A 20,763-nucleotide genomic window follows, 5' to 3' on the forward strand; every position below is an offset into this window, starting at 1 on the left:
GTTGCCGCGCTGATGGTGAAGACCACGGTGAGTTATTGATGCGCGGAACGCTGTGCAGTTTAATGGTGTTAATTGCTAACATGTGTTCTCTTCTCTTCTTTGTTCAGGTTGCGGTGATGTTCCGGAGTGATGATCGATCGAAGCGCTGCTTGCCCAGGTAAGTGCTTTGTTAATGCTGACCTTGTTCCTTCTCCCTTGCAGGTTGCGGTGAAACCCGGAGATGGGCGAGGTAAGAGAAGCGCAGGGTGCTGCCAGGACTCGCTGCTTGCCCAGGTAAGAATTGTTATTAATGCTGTCCTTGTTTCTTTACCTTGGCAGGTTGCGGCGAACTCTGGAGATGGGCGAGGTAAGTGAAGCGCAGGATGGATTCAAGGCCGGTTACTTCACAGGTAAGTGTTCTTGCTCACTAATGCTGTTCTTGTTCTTCAAGGTTATTAATGGAATCCGGATCTAGGGCTTCAGGATTGGGCCGGCGGAGAAGCAGATGAGCAGGAGCTGGACACAGTGAGCGTTACGCTGCAGGAGTGCAGAATAACGCAAAGCATGTTCTGCTCTTTGGGTGTGGTTTAAATAGCCCGGGTAAAGTAGCTCCAGGCCAAGTAGATCTAGGCCCAGCCACACCCAAAACACTAGACCGCATGGCTTGGTTCTAAAGAACTGAGCTGCGTAATAGGCCTCCATGTTGGATTAAGGTCCAAAACTGGTATTGCTTTATTCCTGATAATGAGCCTGGCGCCAAAGGTGCCAGGAATGACTCCATGTATGTTTCTGATGGAGTTTTAAGGCCCTTGGGGCCAGTGTGAAGGGCTTTAGCCCCACTGCTGCCTGGGGGCTGTTATACCTGAGGGGGTCAGGGGCATGGATCGTGACAATTATAGTTCCTGATTTGTTGAAACAGTTTCCAAATGGTACAACACTCTCGTGTCTCTCACATGATCAGGGGGAGTGGCTCCCTTCCCCTGATGGTAAAGTTCCACACAATACTTTATTGGTGGGCCAGGAGAATGTCACCCTTCCCCTGACGTCCAGTCTCAGATATCCTGGGGGAATGACTTCCTTCCCCCGGAGCTTTTGGACCTTACTGCCGGTCCAGATTACCAGGAGAATGCCTCCCTTCTCCTGTAATCTGGTTATTAGCTCCTTGCAGCCAGGGGGAATGACTCCCTTCCCTTGGTCTTCTTTTCATTAAGTTTCACACCTGCAACACCCAACTCTGAGTATTAGGAGGGTCCACACCCTAGTTTCTCTTCTTCTTTGACTTGACCCACTTGATTTGCTTCCTTGCCAAGTACTGCCACGAGGAAGATGACTTGTAACTTGCTTAATGTCCTCAACCCTCCTTCGACTGCCAGTGGGTTTATTTATAAATGTTGTTCAGGAGTTTCAATTGCTGTCTGCAAAATGATGATTTCTTCATGCTGAATATTTATCACACTTGAAGATTAGTGATGAATGACTGAATGAATGAACGAATCACAGATCAGGCTCTGCCATTTGTCACATTAGGCTTATTTAACACTCGATCAAGCAATTGTGGTGTTTTCTGTTTAACTGCATATTGAAGTATGTATTTATGTTAGATGAATATTGAAGCATGATGTCGTTCTAATCAAATCATATATAAAAAGATGACATAGATCACTTCATTTATGGTTCCGAGTACTAAATATGATTGTCAAAGCAATGCAGGCACCTGCCTTTGAGTTCGAATTGTGAACTAAGCTTTCTATGAGCAAGCAGTGAGTTACCGCCTCTGTTGTTCCTTACATTTTTTTAGTGGGTTTATCCCCACCACTGTCGTGAGGGATTCTCCTTCGCGAGTTCTCTTTACAGTGTTTGGAATCCTCAACCCTTCCCTGGTGGTCGAAAGGCTTCCTTCCACCACTGCAATGAGGAGGAGAAGGTGTGCAGGGTTTCTGCCCATTGCGTGCCACCCAAGCGTTATGGTTGCAAAGGGGCCTAGGGACAACAGCATGCACCCTCTTGGTAAGCCGCCCCACATCCCCTTCAGGTCTCCTGTGCCACCCTTTACCTTGATGGGGGTTTTGGCACGTCGCTGTGACTTCATGGGATGGCAGGCATTCCATTCAGCACCTTCGTTGTCTTGCTTACCCTTCATCTGTGCAACGGCATTCCCGGCTCCCTTCTGCATTCCTTCCTCCTCTTGACATTTGTGAGAAACCTGGAGGTGTCTCCCTAACTAGTCCCTGGGATCTGTCATCCAGGTGAGGACATGGCCATCGCTATTGGATCCATTCCTGGGGTGGACCAGTGAGGGAGGATCACATGGATGGGGGTCCTCGGGGAGTGGGACACCGATGGGTGAGACTCGGTATCCCCCTTCTTCCAACACCTTTTCCCCATCCTACCATGTAGGACATTCAAAATCACTGCCCCCCTTTTTCCTACACAAATACTTTCGCACAACACGAAAGACAACGGACTAACACCATAGCCGTTTACCTGACATGTCCCAATACAAGGGTCAGGCAAAGTCAGGCAATTGACCAGATTCACGCATACATGACACCCCTTTCCCTTCCCCACAGGGATAAAAGGTGGAGCATGAGAGCACAGTACGAGCAAGGCAGACCGCTTGACAAGACAGCTATTGAGACACAGCAGTTTAAGAGGAGGAGATAGATGGCGTGAACCGAGAGGGTGACGAGGAGAGAAGCAACCTTGTCCTTTCCGAGGTAGGCTTGTGAGACCTCCATAGAACGAATCGTAAGACTGAGAAAATAGCTCAAGTGTGTTGTAGCAGATGTCAACGGTACACAGAGCGTGCCTATGCTGGTAAGCAGGACCGAGGGACACTCTTGCTATCGTGGTACCGGCTTTGACTCCAGATACGAAGGCGGCCAAGCGGTTCATCCCATCCGGTGAGTCTTGGGGAGAACTGATAAAGAAACTGAACTGTATGAAAGTCGCAAAGTTCAAAGACCTGTGAGTTGTTAAGGGAAGAGGCACCATATGGTTGCTCACTCAAGAGACTCTGGTTGATCCCGTGTTGAATGTAACTGTTAATACCAGAAGGCCTATCGGAGCCGAGCCAAATCCCTGTACAGTCGAAAATCTTTGATCAACAAACCATTGAAACGCAAGGGAAGTGTATCCCACATCAAGATAAAAGAAAAAGAATTGTAAAGTGGCAAGAGTGAACCCGGCAGAGGCATGTCGACAGAGAACTGTTTGAAAAGACATGAAGATTCGTGAATGCTAGGAAAGCCATAGTGAACCCGGCTGAGGGAGGCTGAGATTAGAGAGGGGTTGACGCCCGGAAGAGAGGCACCCAGGGATGGGAAATCATCCCCCTAAGTGCTACAAGGACACAAACCTGTATTCTGTTAATTGGAAAGCATGAGGTCTTCAAAGACAATTGACTTTTATTGAAAAGAGACTTAACCATTGAAGAACCTGATACGAAACTGTTGGCTTGTGCTGGGAGAGCTCGAGTGTGTGCTGTGCTCTGGAGACCCACCTTGTCCCGTACTCAAAACTTGGGGAAGGGAGACCCCTGGCAATCACATCCTGACTTGTTATTTGTAAACACGTCTTTCTTTATTGAAGCCCTTATCTCGCACACTTTCTATATTTAAAATATTAGTAATGGGTGCCCCTCTATGAGAACTAACACAGCAAAAATGGCCTGTTCTATGGCATGGTACCCACTCTAGAGTCCACAGCCACATTTTAGCTCACTGTACCTTTCACAGATGAGAAATATCCATTTGCACAACAGTGTTTGTCCCGCCCACATGGGCAGGCCAGCACTGGAATGCTATGGTAATTCCCTTCTGAACAAGAGTACCAACAGCAACCCGATACACATGTTTCAGCCTTGTTGGGCATCATCATAGAGGTGGAGCTGTGCCTCTATGAGCACTGTGAGCAAGGGGTCCATGTCTAGATGACCCTATGACATAGGGTGACTAACCTAAGGCTCTTGAAAAAAAAAATGAGTCATGGGCACCCCTCACTGATGAGGCCCAGCAATGCTGAAACACATGTATGGGGTTGCTGTTTGTACTCTTGTTCAGAAGGGATTTGCCATAGCATTTCAGTGCTGGACTGCCCATGTGGGTGGGACGACGACTGATATGCAAATGGATATTTCCCAGGTCAATGGGCCGTGTTTTTTCTTGCAGAGGGGCGCCTATGGACTATTCTTTGATTCTTTCTATATTTAGTTGTAAGGATTGGCAACAGGTTTTTCTTAGTATAGGCCCTTTATTTTGACAAGACGCCACGAGCACTGCCTTATTTTTCATTTGATGGTTGAAGCTTGCTCCCATCTTAGATTTAGGTTTAGATTAGGCATTTTCCAACCTGCATCGTGATCACTATCTGTCTTTACTGTTGCCACCATGAGTTCCTTACACACTGCTGTGCACCGGTCTGCCGCTGCAGACCTCCCGATCATCAGATCAGATGTGGCAGACTGCCAGCGTCCTTGGAGTTCTCTCCCTCCGGATCAGTGAGGCAGGTCTGAATCTCCCTCGTTCAGTGCGCAGGCACACCTGCCATCTTCTGCTGCTGCCCGAGACCCAGTGTTTTGTCCATTGTGGATTTTTATACAATGTTGCCAGCAGTGTCTGGGCCCATTGTATAAGTTCTTTGTATCTTCCACAGGATTCATCTTCATGGCTCGCTGGGGCCAACTCGTGCCAATACTTGGATTACGTACATTCCTGTTCTTCTTTGTCTCAGTACTTTCCAGAACCTTGAGGTACTCTGCCTTACAGTACATCGGTCTACTGTCTACAAAGAGGTGAGCAGAGGAAGGAGAGGTTAGAGTATGTTGAGGTATAATGTTACCCAGATGATTGTCCTAATCCCTAGAGGTGGAGTCCCTCCCCATAAGATCCTCCCGATTTATAACACCCCCAGGAGACTATAGGTTAGCGGCCCAGCATCGCTTGCTTAATTGAAAGGGGCTCCCTCCTTGGGGCAAGTGATGTCAACCGAAGAATTGTCACATTACCTTTGTGATGCCAATCTGTCACAGTGCTGATATCCTGATACGCCACCCCTTCCATCCGGACCCTATGTAGTGCGGATACTTAGAAGAGAGAAATGGGTAACAGAAGCAGAGTTCAGGCTAAAAGAAGGCTGATGAATTGAGAGAAGTCATCTGAGTTCCAGAATCTTTTTTTCAGCTTCTTGCCAGCTGGCCCCATGAGTGAAGCTGCACGGAAAAGAAATTGAAGATGGCTTGGACAAGGTGGTTAAAGCTGAGCAAGAGGCTAGAGAGTTGTCGATTGACACCAGTACGATGAGGATGCTTAGTCTGCAACAGGTTTAGGAACAGCTTTCAAAATCGAGGCGTAGAGGAGCTCTGTGAGTTGGAGAGACAATCTGTTCCCTGAATGCCTCTGGTATGGAAGAGTTGAGCGTCTCAAATGCCTGAATATCTTGTGATGGAAGAGACTGCATTAAAGGGCACAAAGGTAAAATGTTTTGACCGACATTGAGATTAGAAACCGGAAGAGGGTGGGGGAGAACTTAAGGAGATGAGACTCCAGGTCAACGGAGAGCCGGAATTCTGATGTAGAATACAGTGTCGACAATGAAAAAGAACCAGAAAAAAGTTCTACTGTTGCAGTTGGGGTTCAATTAGTGCAAAGACTGAGCACAGGTGCACTTTCGTGGCCCCAGTTTCGTTTCCAGTTCCAGCTGTCCTGTGACGTGTCAGTCATTGTTTCCAGTAGATGTCTTCCATGAACCATTAGATGGTCAGCTTCTAGTGTTAATGACTGTCCGGGTTACAGAATACTAGGCTGTGGAACTCTAGCCGTGTCGGGCTTTGGTTCTGTTGACATCAGCCATTGGTGCTGGAAGGATGCTCTGTAGTATGCAATGGTATAAAGGAGATAACTAATTCCTGAGGGGTGTGGTAAGGCACAGTGAGTAGTCTGGGTTGCTAGTTTATGGTGCATATCCTACGGTGTGGTGGTGACATGGTCTTTTGATGGTATAACTGTGCTCAGTGATGAAGACCTGCGAAGATGATTCATTGTAGTCAGGTGTAGTGTTTGCAATTACCAAACTTTATTGAGACTGGTGAGCAGGGAGGCTGATAGCTGTTAACATTTCTTCTCTGGCCTCTTTCTATGATTTGTTCACTTCTCTCCAACATATACTTGGCTTCCAGTCTTGTGGGTCCCAGACCCGTAGGATCATCTGCTTATAGTGTGGCAGACCTGGTTCACTAACTTTCCAGGTACTGCGTCTATGAAGAAGACTGTTGAACTTTCCTTCTTGTGGGTGCGGTTCCCAGACTCGTATTGCTTCACATATTACTTTTCCACTGTTATTTTCCTGGGCTATTTTCTCAGCCCTTCTTCTCTGGGTATTTCCACCCTTCTTAGCTTCTCTTCTGTCCCCACCAGCCGGTGCGTGTTGGCTCCTATCTTTAGGGAGCATTGCTATGGGCTCCGGTCAGTCCTGGGACTTGCCTTTGGTCCTCGCATGCATTCCGACAACTTCTTTCACGCTGCGATTTCTATCTGGGCTGCTCTACCAATGTGCACCTCACAGGCCCTCTTCCTACGTCAGGTAAGTCAGCTGCTCTCCAGTAAGGAGAAGAGCCTTCTCGCTTCAGGCCCTCGGGCAATGCTTTGCCTTCTCACCTCTCGTTCTGCCTTGCTTCTCTCCACTGCACTGCCGACTTCTTGCGGCTCCTCCAGTGAGGGGTGCACTTCCTCTCCTGTTTTCCCTTTTCTGTTTTGAATGCAACTTGACCAAAAGGAATTCGAGAAACACTAGAATGTTCACTATTGGTTCCGGGAGTGCTTTTCATGCTTCTGCGTTTCCTCCTCCTCTCAGTACTTGTCGTATAGTCCTCTGTTGGGTAAACCAGACTCTTCCTCGCCCCAGTATTTATACCATATGTCTCCCTTGGGTTGACTAGATTCTTCCTCGTCGCAGTACTTATGATTTTGGCTATATTACACATGTACATGGGGTTACACGGTTGGGGGGATTGTAGTGGAGAATACTGTGTTTCCCGGGATAGTTGTCCCTCTGGGAGGGGTCCCTCCCTCTCCATGAGATCCTCCTGCTGAGTTCCACCCCCAGGGGGTCTATCGGGTAGCAGCCTCACCTCCCAGGCCTCATGGGAAGAGGCTGCTCTTGGGGCAGAAGTGACGACATCCAAGGATTCGTCACAGTGTATAAAGAACAATTGGAGGCAACTGGAAGACATTTAAAGCATAATGAATTGTATACAATGGACAAAATGTTAGTTTGCATCTCACAAGAATGTTAGCGTGCTGCAAATCAATGTGCTGATACCAAGGAGCAACATTTAGCTCTTGCTAATGAAATCTTAATTTCGAGGCCTGCAAATCTGTTTCATCTGATGCAATCATTTTGGAAGTATCGCATGCATCACTATTTGCCGACCTGATGGCCTGATGTAAGGTGCTCACTGGCTTGAATTTCACTCTTGCTTCTATGGGTATCCAGCGGAGGGCTTTGAATTGGTTATGATGGCGTCTTTTCTTTTGAGTCCCAGGGCTAACCTTGCTGCTCTGTGCCAGTTGAAGGGATTTCAATGACTTTTTTCTGAATAAAGTTTTACAGTGATCGAATCTTCCAAGTGTTACTACCCTTTTTGTTTCCAGCTGGTGCAAGATTCAAGGAGAGGATTTTGCATAGTATGTGAAGTTGAAAGTTGACATTTCTTGTCGTGGGTTTCATATGTGGTGGGAGGTACATCCTAAAATCAAGCGTTTTTGCAGATACCACTGGTTTTTCGGAGTTCCTCTAGATTTGGGCCATGAGTGGTCGGTTCAGTAGCTTGCGTGTGGTGAACAATTGGATGTCTGGTTTTCTTCTATTCAGGAGGCAGAGGTCTGTTAGTGTCATCCAGTGTTGGATTTGTTGCAGGAGTCAGGTTGTATTAAGGAGGTTTTCTTTGTTAATGTCCTCTAAAACACAACAGGTTTATTTGAGGAGCGCACATTTCCCCCGAGCGGCATCTTTGCACTATTGACAGATAACGGGTGTTCATTGTTACCCAACTTAATGGTACTCATTTTATAGACCTCGGAAGGATGCAGGGCTGAGTGGACCTTCCGGAATTCAAACCTGTGACCATGCAGTGAAACACAGGTGCCTGTAGTGGATGCATAAGTCCACTGAGCCACAGACCCAACTTAAATACTCTATAATGAAGCCAAGTAAAGAGTGGATGGATTTAGTTGTGAACGTTTTGAGATTCTGTACAATGTTGGGCAACTCAAATGGTCCAAATGCTTTGAATGGTGCTTCCAAAAGTCCCCCTGGGTCTCTCACTATTGTCACTCAGACTTAGGTGCACATCGGGGTAAAAATGTCAAGTTGCAATATACTTGCCAAGCATAAGTTACTTGCCGCTCAATTGTCCAAATGCATGCAGCACGTTACTCATTAAGGGTCATTTATTGCTCACCATTGAATAGTGGCAATTGCAAATTTTGAGGCATGAATACAACGCTGCTTCGGAGAGTGATGCCCTGTTCACTGTTTGATCTCTCCAGTAGGCCACATATAAGATTGCGCTACTCGGGTGTCATAGGTATTCGTAGTGAATCTTAAGGCTCCTTTGCACCATGTTGCATTCATCCCCAGGCTCTCCCACAGCACGGTCATCACCCTCTCACACCTTGACTATGAAACCATTCTCCGACACTCTAAAGCGGTGATGATAAAAGCTGACTGTCCAGAAGGGCTGGCCAGAAATTCTCAACCAAAAAAGTAATTTTGTATCCATCCAAACCTGAAATGCTGCCATAGATCACTGTTTCTGCACAATTCAGTGCAGGTTTTCTTATTCCATCTACACCTACAAGGTAATTTGTCAGAATGGCTTGTATTAACTCTTATTATTTATCCATTGGGTCCTCCCAGACACGTTTTGTCAAGCACAGCGAATGTCCTCTCGACTTCCACTCACCCACCATCATCAAAGAATTTAAATAGCAGTGTTAGGATTGTGTTACTGAGCTATAGACTGCAGAATTCACTGTGATGAATCCAATGGAGTATTCACTGAATCCCCAGTGGTAACCTCCTCCCATGTGGCCAGGGGGCTCTACATGATTTTATGTGGGAGGATCACATGGAAGGAGACAACTACCGGGAAGAGGTTTTGGCTTCTTTGGTCAAGATGCAGTATTCCCCTCTACCCCCTTCCCACGAGGAAGACCCTTAGATACCCAAGTTCCTAATGGGATATTGTCATTCTAGTCAGTCCTATTCCTTTGGCCCAAACACCCATAACTCACACATACCACCTGCAGTTTCTAATATGCCTTATTGTAAACCTCCAAAGAAAAAAGTTTTCCACGATGACATTCATGGACTCCAACTCCCATAATCACTTGGGTACTGAGACAATGAGGAGGATGAGAGAGTTTGTGTCAAGTAGCAATTGCCCAAAGTATAATGCGCAGGGTACTTGTTTTTCAAAGCCTACACTGCGCAGGACATTTAAAGATGGTGACCGTACTCAGATGTCGAGCAGTGCAGGAGAAGACAGTACAGTCAAGGCAGAGGCTTGCGAACGCGAGACACACAGAAAATGTTACCGGGAGAGATGCCGCAGACGAGTAGGAAAAGCTGTGGAGACGCAAACAGCTGTGCAGAAGCTCCTGGGTGTCAGACCACTCGTGGAAGCAGCATTAATCCATCCGGATCGAAAGAGTAAGCCAGCGTGTGACCGCAGAGCTGCACAGAACTCTAGAGAGACCTCCTCTGACTCCAGGGTGGAAATCAAACAAAGCAACTGTTCCACAACAGCGCGGTCATAGTCGGAGACACATGGAGGAGACCAGTGAATCGACCCAAAGCAACTGGGGATCCCAGGAAATTCTGACAAGCACGCCAGCCTGCATTTGATAAATATGAGATTGTTAATGATGAAAAGAGCATAAGATGTTAATTTAATGCAATCCAGACAAAGTATTATCGCAATACCCAAAAAGAAGAATGTATGCAGACAAGACACAGTACCAAGAGAAGCCCCAATCCAAAACAGATGCATGAGATGCCAGTGTGGGGGAGAAGTTTGAGCAAGTGCTACCTTAGGCAAATATACCAAATACCACACGGTATAACCCACTTTTGTATAACCAAGGAACTGTGAATCAGTTAAAGATCCTGGCATGCAAGTACACCAGGCATCTCGTTAGGTAACTATTCCTGGTAGGAGAGTATACGATGGGATCTGAAAAGGAAATATAGCAAGTAATTGCGATTGTTTAAAGGAACTATAAGAAAAAATGACAGGCGGGTATACAAGGTGGAAGATTCCTGGCTTGGAAGTACACTAGGCAATCTGTCGAGTTAAAGGAAATCTTACAGAAAGACTTTTGCAAGACTTGTGAATTAAACAAGAACTTTGAGTCCAGTGAAGGAAAAAAAGAACTGTTAATTAAAGTGGATCTTTTGCCAACCTATTCAAGAAACCAGGTGATGTGAAACACCCCCTAGATCCAACAGTCTCTACCTTGGAGAACGTTTTTGGAGCCAATATTACATTTTGGTTTTGAATACTTTTTGCTAACATCAAGAAAAAGACATTTCCTTGCACCCTTTGTTATTTTGTTTTAGTGTGAGGGTCAGGCTAGGACATTTTGGACACCTGGACGGCTTTTCAGTTACTGACTTCCTGACATAGACTGATCCTTAGTATTGATTTTTAGATAAGGAAATGCCTCTTCGAACAGGGCCAGTTAAGCAGTATGCCAACCCGTTTATGTTGCAATAAATGTCTTTAATTGCGAATATGAATACCTTGTGTCACACTCTAATTTCTGACCCCTATTATCAATCATAGAATTGGAAGAGCACACAACATGAATAAATACATTGTGGACACCTGTATAAACGACTATTCTACACCAGTCTGACAAAGCCGGATCTTCCTCTTCACTCTGACACAGAGGCCTCAATTCATGCTTATGTGTGCTCTGTTCTCTTCCCTAAGTACTGTGAGAAACCTGAGGGTGATCTGACTTGTAGACCTTGGATATCCTTTGTTCAGGTGGCCAGGGGAAGGGCCATTGCGATTGGATCCCAACTCTGGGGGCTGTAAGGAAGGCATGGTATTGAAGTAAGACCGACACAAGTGACCACAGTTCAAAGGTGTTTATTGAACTTTCACAAGGGGGGGGGAACGCATATCTAAAACTAGATCTACAGGTGGGAACAAGCTGCGACATCCAATAATAATAAAGCAGTCCTAGTGGAGTCTTGTCAAAATAAAAGGGCCTATACTAAAAAACCTATTGCCAATCCTTACTGCTAATTTACAAATAGTGTGGGGGAATGTTCATGCAAAAGAAAGAAGGGTTCACAAAATAAGTCTGGATGTTCAAGCTGTTCGCCTCCCTTCCCCACATTTTCAGCACAGGGCAAAGCGGTTCCCTCGAGCCAAGCACACACACTGGCTTGCTCGACGCGAGGATACAGTTCCAATTCCAGCATCTCGGCCTTCTGTGCCCAAGTCTCTTTTCTCATCAAAACTCTCTTGATTCAAAGGGCCTGATGTTCGAAAACAAACTTCTTTTTTTCTTATAATTATGTGATTCGGGTACCTCTCCCTGTATCCCCCTCAGCCGGGCTCAGATCCCTTTATTTTGAAAATGATTCCTTCTCGGGTGACTCACAGTTCACCCCAGATCCCCCTCAGCCGGGCTCAGATACTTTCTTCACATTCAGTTAGTCTCCTTCAGCTGGGCTCAGACCAATTGCAGTTCACTTCATACTTATCAAAGACTTTCGAATGTGCGCAGGGTTTAGCTTGACCCATTGCAGGACCACTTTCATACAAAGTTCCCTTTTTACAATGTAGTTGCCATTCAGTTGGATACCTAACAGAGACCTTCGAATGAGCACCCACATGACGCCGGACCACTCTGTACGCAGTATCTTAGTTGGCTTTTTCAAAGTACATTCACTCTGTTGGCTACTTTGACCCACTCAACAGAATTCTTCTCCATAACGAAGCTGCGCTTCTGCAGTCAACAGCAAAATGGCTGCACTGGCTGCTTGGGGCACCATTGCGTCAAAACTGTGCCTTGCAGCAACAAAAGGATGCCTGCACCATCTTGCCAAACACAAAATGGGAGAGTTGGAACAGGGAGCACACAAAGAAAGGTGACGGGGTGTTCTGGGGTGCACCCAAAAGAAGCGAATCAAAGCAGCGCTGCTCTGCTGCTTGCAAAAACAAAAAGTTCCCATTGAAAAAGGGCATATATTTACATTTAAAAATGATGCTGCTCTGACGCGATTTTCCTCTGTTTTTCATCAAACTACTGTTATTAATAAAGCTTTGCCATGCCCATCCATACCCCATTGTGCTTCAGCAGAAGAAAGCATTATCCCTGAATGACGGACTCTTTCAAGCCAAACCTGGGAAAATAAAAGAAACTTCATTTTCAGCTGCACGGGACACACTTTACTTGAGTTACAAAGTGTCAAAGATCAATAATTCAAAGAAACTCCAGCCCTCTGGGCCTATATCAATTTCAGTGCATCTGTGTTCAAACAAATTGCTGCCTACAAGAAACTAACTATGGCTGCAAAACAATATTGGGAAGTCAGATGGAAAAACCGAATTTGAAAGGAAAAGGCTGGCTTTCGCCACATGTGTGTTAAGTAGTCAGCTGGAGACAAACAAGGTTTTTCTTTCACAGTGGTTTATTGCACAACAAATACTGGTCACAGATCAATAATTTCAGCCAACTGATGACGTTTCCTTTCACCTCATAGGCACAGGCGTCGTGCCTTGCTTTACTTGCAACTTCCGCTGCTGGCTTAATTAGTTCCAAGATAACAGCCAGGCGATTACAGGCTTTCACCCTTCAAACCTGTCCGCCGGCTATGAAAACAAAAATAACAAATGGCAATAGTGCACACTTCACCCCTCCGACTCCTTCTTCTTCGGTGGCCGTTTCTCTCCACTGGAATGTTTTGAGCTTTGGACCTGGTACGGCGTCAATCTGTGGGCTTTCCACTTACTACTAGTAAGCCCACTCGTATTCTTGGCTGGTCTCATTCCACTCGGGTGCGGCGTCTCTCGCCACGCGCTGCTCCTGCAAAATAAGACACCTCCTGAGTCTCTTGGAGTTGCATTTAACCCCTGTCCGGCCCCTCCCCCGTAATCAGCCCCATGTGTTCTCAGCAACGGTTTTAACACACCTGATTCAGATTCCCCACCTCCTCCCTGCTACGTCCACTCTGGGTTAACCCTGTACTTTGTTTGTGTTTGGGCAGTTTTAACATAAGGAAACCCGGTTCTCCCTTTCCTTTTTTTCCTTTCTTTACCCATCAGTGTGCCTCCCCCCTGATGCAGTATTTCGTGGGGCATTCTGGGATCTGTAGTCTCTCTTTTCATTGATGGCCAGCACTTGACGGGCCCCTTCCACAACCCCCTCCTTTCTCCCAGTATCCAGGGCGGCTGCCACTGCTTCCACCTCACAATGTGTCAAAATGGCCTTTTTGCAAACCAAAGAAGAAAAGGCCAGTTTTAAAAGTACAAATGTTGAAAACTTATCCTTGCCTAGCAATGTGAAAGGGGATTGTGCTGTGATATATATATATATATATATCACAGCACAATATATATAAATATATATATGGTTTTATAATGAGAATTATAAAGCAGTGGCTACATGGGGGGAAATCAGCCCAAAACAGGTTTCTGCTTGGAGGATGCTAGCAACAGAAGGCCCCTCACAGTAGATTGTCGGACACACAAGTGCTAAGTGTTACCTTGGCAGACTTCAGTCTGGGCTGGGGCTTCTTACAATGGAAATCTGGGACACAAAGATGTGAAAAAGGAAATCGCACCTCCCCGCCACTTCTGCTGGGAGTTTCGGAGCCAACTCAAGAGCAGCCTTGGAAGCTATGCCCATATATGGGGAACAAAACTGAACATTTGCTTCCAAGGACTATGTAATACAACTTGTAAGACTTTTATCTGTGCAACAGTACTTCGCAAAAATGTAAAAAGTTAACAGTTTAAATGTGATTTTGTGGGCTTTAATTTAATATGTCGTAGACTTCACTGCCATGCTGGGAACAGAACTGGCAAAGAAGTGGATATTCTGCGGAAAGTGTACAGGATGCCACCGTAAAATGTAGTACTGATATGCCTAATAATAATCTATACACATGTGTACAGTTATAGAATTTTAAGTAATATAATTATCACTGAAAAGTGCGAAAAACTGGTAGACGGGTGAAACGAGGTCCTGCAACCGTGAGGATTGGACTTCTATGCTCTACATAAAATATGTAATCTGCCCATGTGATTTGTTAAGATGCCATAACTGTAAAAATGTGCCATTAATGTCAAAACTGGATTGTGGCAAAATTAACTGCGGGAAGGCTTTTTACCTCATAAAATGCAACCTCATAAACTGAGACTCCTCCTCGAGGAGGCGATTAACTTAGGCTGACCTATCCGAGTCTTTGAAGTAGGCCTAGCTCAGTTCTGCCCACCAATAATTCTGTGATCATGCTCTATATAAAGGGTGGGTGACAGAACTCTAGGACAGACTCTTTCTTGAATTTCCTGCGCCTGCGTTCCTGATCTTCCACCTTCATCTTGCCAGACTCCAGATCCCACTGCAAAGCCAAAGCATAGCTGTTTCCAGATCCCACTGCAAGGCCAAAGCATTGCTGACCATCCCAACAAAGCCTTAATCCTTTAACCCCACTAAAAATCCCAATACCCAAAAGGAGAAGTTGTGGTATTCTTTTGGGAAGCATTCTGAAACCAGACTGCTTCTTGCCCACTAACTGCATGCTCGCTGCAACCCTTCCATCCAGCTGTCTTGATTATCCAGTGACCAGACCTTTGCCCAGCTGTCTTTTGCCAGTAGAGTCCACTATCCAGTGACCAGAATCTTTTGTGACCAGAACCTGTTGACTGTCCAAAATCCCAGATTCAAAAGTGGACTTTGAGTATCCCACATCCCATGACACATAGTCTACCCCATCTTGACTTTGTTCCACTCTCTAAGCAACCCTATCCATACCCTGATAACTTGTATAGACCGTTCTAATTCTCTTTGCACCCTGTTCTTGTTTTCTAGTGTTAGGGCAATTCTTTCATTCATCTTCTCGAGTAACTCCTCATATTTTGAGTAATCAAACTAATTTCCACCTAAGGTTGTATGCTGGGGTGACAAGGTTGACGTTGCGAATCAACCTTCGATCTTACTGTGTCCCTCTTTAACAATATAGTCTAAATAATTTAGTTTAAGTAAAATGTGCCTTTCTTTCAAAACCATTTTTCACATTTTTAACTGCTTTATTTTCCTAAAAACAAACCTCATTCTACCTTCCAAATCCCTCTTAATTCACCAGGTATACCCTTCCTTTCACTTCGACATTATCACTGTGCTATACATCTATTCCCCTGCCAAAAAACTGCATTCCGATTCAGTGTTTTTCACCCATTTTTTGGAAAAACCGTTTTTAACATTTAAAGCTGAAAAAGTGTAAATGCTACTTTTCCACGTGTGAATACGGATGCACTGGGTTTTCAATTTCAATCTGTTTTGTGAACTGTATGCTTTTGTGATACTTTGCCTGATGGTTGATAGTGATATAACATCCCTAATACTGTGATAAAACATATGCATATCATTATTTCAGCACACATATAATTAATTATTTACAGGATCCGAGTGTCATTTTAGGCCTTTGCAAAGGGTATAAAATCCTAATTCAAAAAGTGCTCCTACTAATGTGTGCTTTGGATATGTTTTACTAGAAGGTTAACCAAGTGCATTGCTTTCAATTCCATTGTCATTATCACCCCATTGGTGATTGCTGCCCAATATTACAATTTGTGTGATTTTTGTGAACTTTAAAAATGAATAAATATTGTATTTTCACCAACCGGCCTGGTTCATGGTCCATTGTGACCTGAGGTATTTGTAAAAGGGGGTTTGAGATGGGTCGGGTACCAGCTGAATTTTAATTTGTTGAAATTAAAGAAAATTGAGCACCACATTCCAGGCTAAGAACAAGTGTCCTGGTCCAGTGTGTGATGCCTGATTGGAATCCTTAACAACTCCTTTAGTTTCCACTTATTCACGCCTCTCATCACATGCGCTTCAAACACTGTCCTTTGTGGATTTCTTCATACAATGTTGCCGCTTGCGACCTTCGTTCAAACACAAGCTGATTTCTTATCATTTTCTCCGATTCAATTGCTCTTCCCGGCCTGGGTTATCGACACGGGAGCGCCCCCGGATACCTTTGATGCATAGCGTAGCTTTGTTCAGCTTCAGTTCCCGGACTTGGGCTTCTCACATTCTAAGGCTTGTGAAAGTACCGGTTTCTAGAGGTCAAGGGTACTTCCCTCCTTGCAGCCCTCTCCGGTCTCACCCCCTTTCTCCTTGTGTTAAATCGCCATCTTGGAACTGCTGCTTCCTCGTGTGCTTTTCCTTGCTCAGAGTGTGCTTTTGTGTTTCCGCCTTTTATCCGTGTGGGGAAGTTTGATGGGATTCAGGTGTGTGTAATGATCAGTAATTGCCTGTCCTTGCCTGACCATGGTGTTAGTCCGTTGTCGTTCAAGATGAACTGTCTGTGAGAAAGTGTTTGTGTCGGGAAAGGGGCGGAGGATTGAGGTTTTAGGTATCCTACCTTGTAGGATAGGGACAAGGTGTTACAGGGAAGGGGGTACTGTGTCTCACCCTTCGGTCTCCCACTTCCACTCCCCAAAGACCCCTCATCCAGGTGATCGTCCCGCACTGGTCAACCCCCACGATCTGGATCCAATAGCGATGGCCGTGTCCTGGCCACCTGGATGACAGATCACCAGGGACTAGTGGGTGAGACACCTTCAGGTTTCTCACAGGGCGGACAAGCGCGGGAGAATTACCTGGGCATGGGGTCCTTGGGGATTGCAGAAGGAACACCCTCGGGAAGGACATGGTATTCCCCCCTTTTTCGACACACCCCTACCAGGCCTTTCCTCCACCCTTATAGATTATTGGAAGTCTTGTCCTGTTGCACCCTCCCCAATTCCAACAGGCACTAACACCAAAGGGAGGTGTAGGAGAACCAGCAAAAAGAGAACTAACACATCACCCCATATGTTACAACAAGATCTTTCCCCTTCTCCTGATAATATTTTTCCTCCTTTTCCTATCACCACTCAGGAATACTACAACGCCCATAATTCCTCACCACTATTTTCCCCAAAACCACTGGGACGAGGAAGAGACAGACTGGCGCTATGAAGATTACCCATAGGAATCAATGTGCCATGAATTCCTATGGGCAGTCTCCATCTTGTCCCATTAACAAGGACAAGCAGAGTCAGGCAGGCCTGGACAACCACTCTCACATGATTCTGGTTAACTATCCCAGCCAGTATAAAAGATGGAGCACACATACACACTTTTAGCGAGCCGGCGATGCTGGAGGAAGCATAGAGGCCAGGAGTGAAGAACCAGAGCTGGAGGAACCCTGGATGGCCTGGAGCAAGGAGGACAGTCAAATTACTGAGCCTGTGATTACAGGGGAGGATGCTGTATGGTGAGGGAGCTCTGACTCCTCCATGGAGCCAAACCAGGAGCAGCTAGGTTTACCTGGCAGTACCCAAGCCAGAGCTGCTCCCCTGGGCCAGACAGCAAAGGCCAGGCCTTTGAGGGGAAGGTGTTGAGACCATGACATCAGGAAACATTCCATTTATAACATTGCAGCTCCCAAAACCTCTGGAATACTGTTTTAGGGTAGCTGGTGAAGTGGGAGAAAAATAATAACATTGCATTGTAGGACTTAAAGTCCAAAGACATGTTTTTGGTTGAACTTTTTGGTGCATGAGAAGGAGCAGTCCCTCCAGGGCAATGGCGAACCAGGCGAAGGAGAGTGACAAACCGAGTGGCTAATCCGAAGGGGCAGGAAGTCAGAGAACCCCCAGCGAGAGATTGTTATTTCAAAAGGCTGTGAGGATTGCGCACGACGGCCCAGCTGCAAGGGAGAAAGTCTTCTGAGTGCTACAAGGTTACCAGCCACCCTACCGGATGAACAGTAGAGATGGGGTGGCGCAGAACCGGCAGTGGTAAAAACCTTGACTCATACATCTAAGGCTCAAAAGACTGAAATCATCTTAACATGACCGGTGAGTTGAAGGAAGCAAAGAAAGCCCAGTCTGTGTTTAATTGAAATGCTTGCAACAGTATCTGAGGGATGAATGTTACGTGAGCGCTGATAAGCTGCGAGAGAAGGTGAATCCATTGTTAAGTACTGTTAATACAAAGTAGCAGAGTAGTCCGGTGAAGTGAGATTGACCAATCGAAAGTCTCTGTGAAATGTTTTGAAAATGTAGAGGCAGTGGGAAGTGAGATGATGAACGTTAAGTGAATGAAAGGAGGGTCTGAACCCGACCGAGGGAGACCCATGTGTGAAAGTAAAAGGAGGGTCTGAGCCCGACCGAGGGAGACCCGTTTGAAAACCAAGTCATACGTAACAAGTATATTTTCCAAAAGACATTGGAACTGAAGGAAAATATGTAAAGTGGTAGTAAAGAAATGTTATGCATATCCCACAACTGCCTATCCAGAAGACCTAGGGGCATGGGACGCTTCCTTTCCCCTCCTACCCTGATCGTTGGAGAGTAGCGCAACCTGAGCCTCAGGCACACTTCCTCTCGCTACTGTAGTGGCGTGGCATGCCTGGTTGGTGAGGAGAAGCACCATAAGATACAGTGATGGTGCATATACCAAAGAGGTGCTCTAGTGGTGTCTGCCTTCCATACTGACAACGGCCAATGATACGCATGGCTGAAGTCAGTGCTCCAGATAAGATTTTGATGTCATAGTAGTTTGCTCCCCATTTTTTCAAGTTGGGAGTAAAATGATTTTTTTGGGAAGTGGAAATGTAAGTCCAGTTCCCAATGGGAGTATTTAATCTAAGAGAGCAGCCTTGTGAGGATCTATTAAGAAACGAGAGCTAACTCACCAACATGTTGACCACGGTCTTGTAATGTTGAGGATCAGACCATGAGGATGGTAATACCTCTGGACTTAAACTGGACATTCATGCTAAGAATTAATCCTGACAGTTTTAGGCAGAGATAATGGAGTAACCCTGGGTCGTATAATATCAAGCAGCACTTTGTCTTCAGGGGCACCCATGCAATGATGCTCTTTCAGGGCATGATGATCCTGGAAAGGTAATGATGAATGGGATGAGACAGGATGCGTACCTAGCTTTAGCTGTTGAATGTTACTGTGAGAGGATGTACGTTTTGAGATGAGATTTTTTTTGCTGCTGGGCCGAACTCTGTCGCCATCGAGATGTGTGAGAGTTTGGCCTTGATGTGGCTTGGAGGCAATGCTGAGTAACTGGAGCTAACCACGTTTGCACTTGCTTCTGCTCTTGACTTTCCCATTCCAACGTTCCCTCTCTAAGTGGATTATGGAGCACAGAGTTTCAGTAGTGGGTGGCTTCCTTTTTGGGGGTCTTAACTAGATAGTAAAGTTGAACTTGCATTTTACTGTATTCACAGAGCGCTATACATCAAAGCTCTTTGATAAAATAGAGAAATGGTACAAATCAAATGCAAATAAGTAAGTTGAGGAAATCGGTGGGACCAATTGTCCTTAAAGCTAGCATGAAACGGAAGATAAGAAGACCGAGAAGGAAGAGGCAGGGGAAGTGTGTTTCAGTGCTTGGAGACGAGAGCAAAGGAGCAGAAACGAAATTGAGCACAAGGGGGACAACGGACTGATAGAAAAAGAGACTGAGAGTGAAGGAAGCAGGGGAATAGAAAGAGATCAGTGAGGAAAGATGAGGGAGAGCCATACCATGAAGGCATTTTAACACAAGCAGAGGAAATTAAAGACAAGACGTGATTGAAAAAAAGAGCCACCAGGATGACGGCGAGGAGAAAAAGAAACACAATTGAGAGAAAAGACTTATAGAGAAGTTGTAGTTGTGGAGCAAGATGAGTATCTGTGAAACCGAGAAGAAGGCTAGAACAATAGAACATATGAGAAAAGAGAGGAGAGTTTTGGCTTCATGAAAAGAAAGCCTGGGTTAAGCTTTCCCCGTGTTGAATAGATGGAAACGACAGGACAGGTAGTGGAAATATGGGAAGATAACGAGAGGAGTTAATGAAAACGCAAAGTTTCTGGGCGGACAGGGAAATCGCAAGATGGGGGGAGAAGGAAATGGAGGAAGGGCTAAGGACAGAGGAATAGTTGCAGCAGGAAAAAAAGAGGACCTCCATATTGGAAAGAGTTCATATGGAGATAATGGTCAGACGTCCAAGACTGAAGGATCAATAGACTGGAAGTATTGGGAAAGTGAGGAGAAAGAAATTAAGAGCTGCAAATCATCCGTGTAAAAAATGCTGCGAAAGACCAAAAGAAAAGATAATAGAAGCAAGAGGGATAATATAGAGAGAAAATATGAGGACCCAGAACCGAGCCTTGCCAGACACCATATTGAAGAGGAAGTACTGGAGAAGATTGGCCAGTCCAGGAAACGGAGTAGGTGCGGTTAGAATGATGGGAACAAAACCAGTTCAATATAGAACCCCTGAAACCAACACGAGGGGAAGAGCACAGATGAGAATGGTCGACAGCATCAAAGACTATTGAGACGAACAAGGAGGTAACATTTCTAGGCATAAAGGGTGGAGAGAAGTGAGTCGCAGACCGATCGAAGGGCGCTTTCCATAGAGTACAACGGGTGAAAGACAGATTGGTAGAGTAGGAGAAGAGGAAGGATTAAGACTTATTG

At 45.6% G+C, this 20,763-nt stretch overlaps 1 protein-coding gene across 3 annotated transcripts in view; it reads left to right on the plus strand.

The window, feature by feature from the left end:
- The window catches only part of LOC138497642 (polyamine-modulated factor 1-binding protein 1-like), a 2,990,269-nt gene that overhangs the window by 575,142 nt on the left and 2,394,364 nt on the right, over positions 1–20,763 (plus strand). The gene's annotated exons all lie outside the window — the stretch shown is intronic.

Source organism: Ambystoma mexicanum, chromosome 5q, assembly GCF_040938575.1.
Source record: "Ambystoma mexicanum isolate Mex_15411 chromosome 5q, UKY_AmexF1_1, whole genome shotgun sequence".
In the NCBI taxonomy this organism is placed as follows: domain Eukaryota; kingdom Metazoa; phylum Chordata; class Amphibia; order Caudata; family Ambystomatidae; genus Ambystoma; species Ambystoma mexicanum.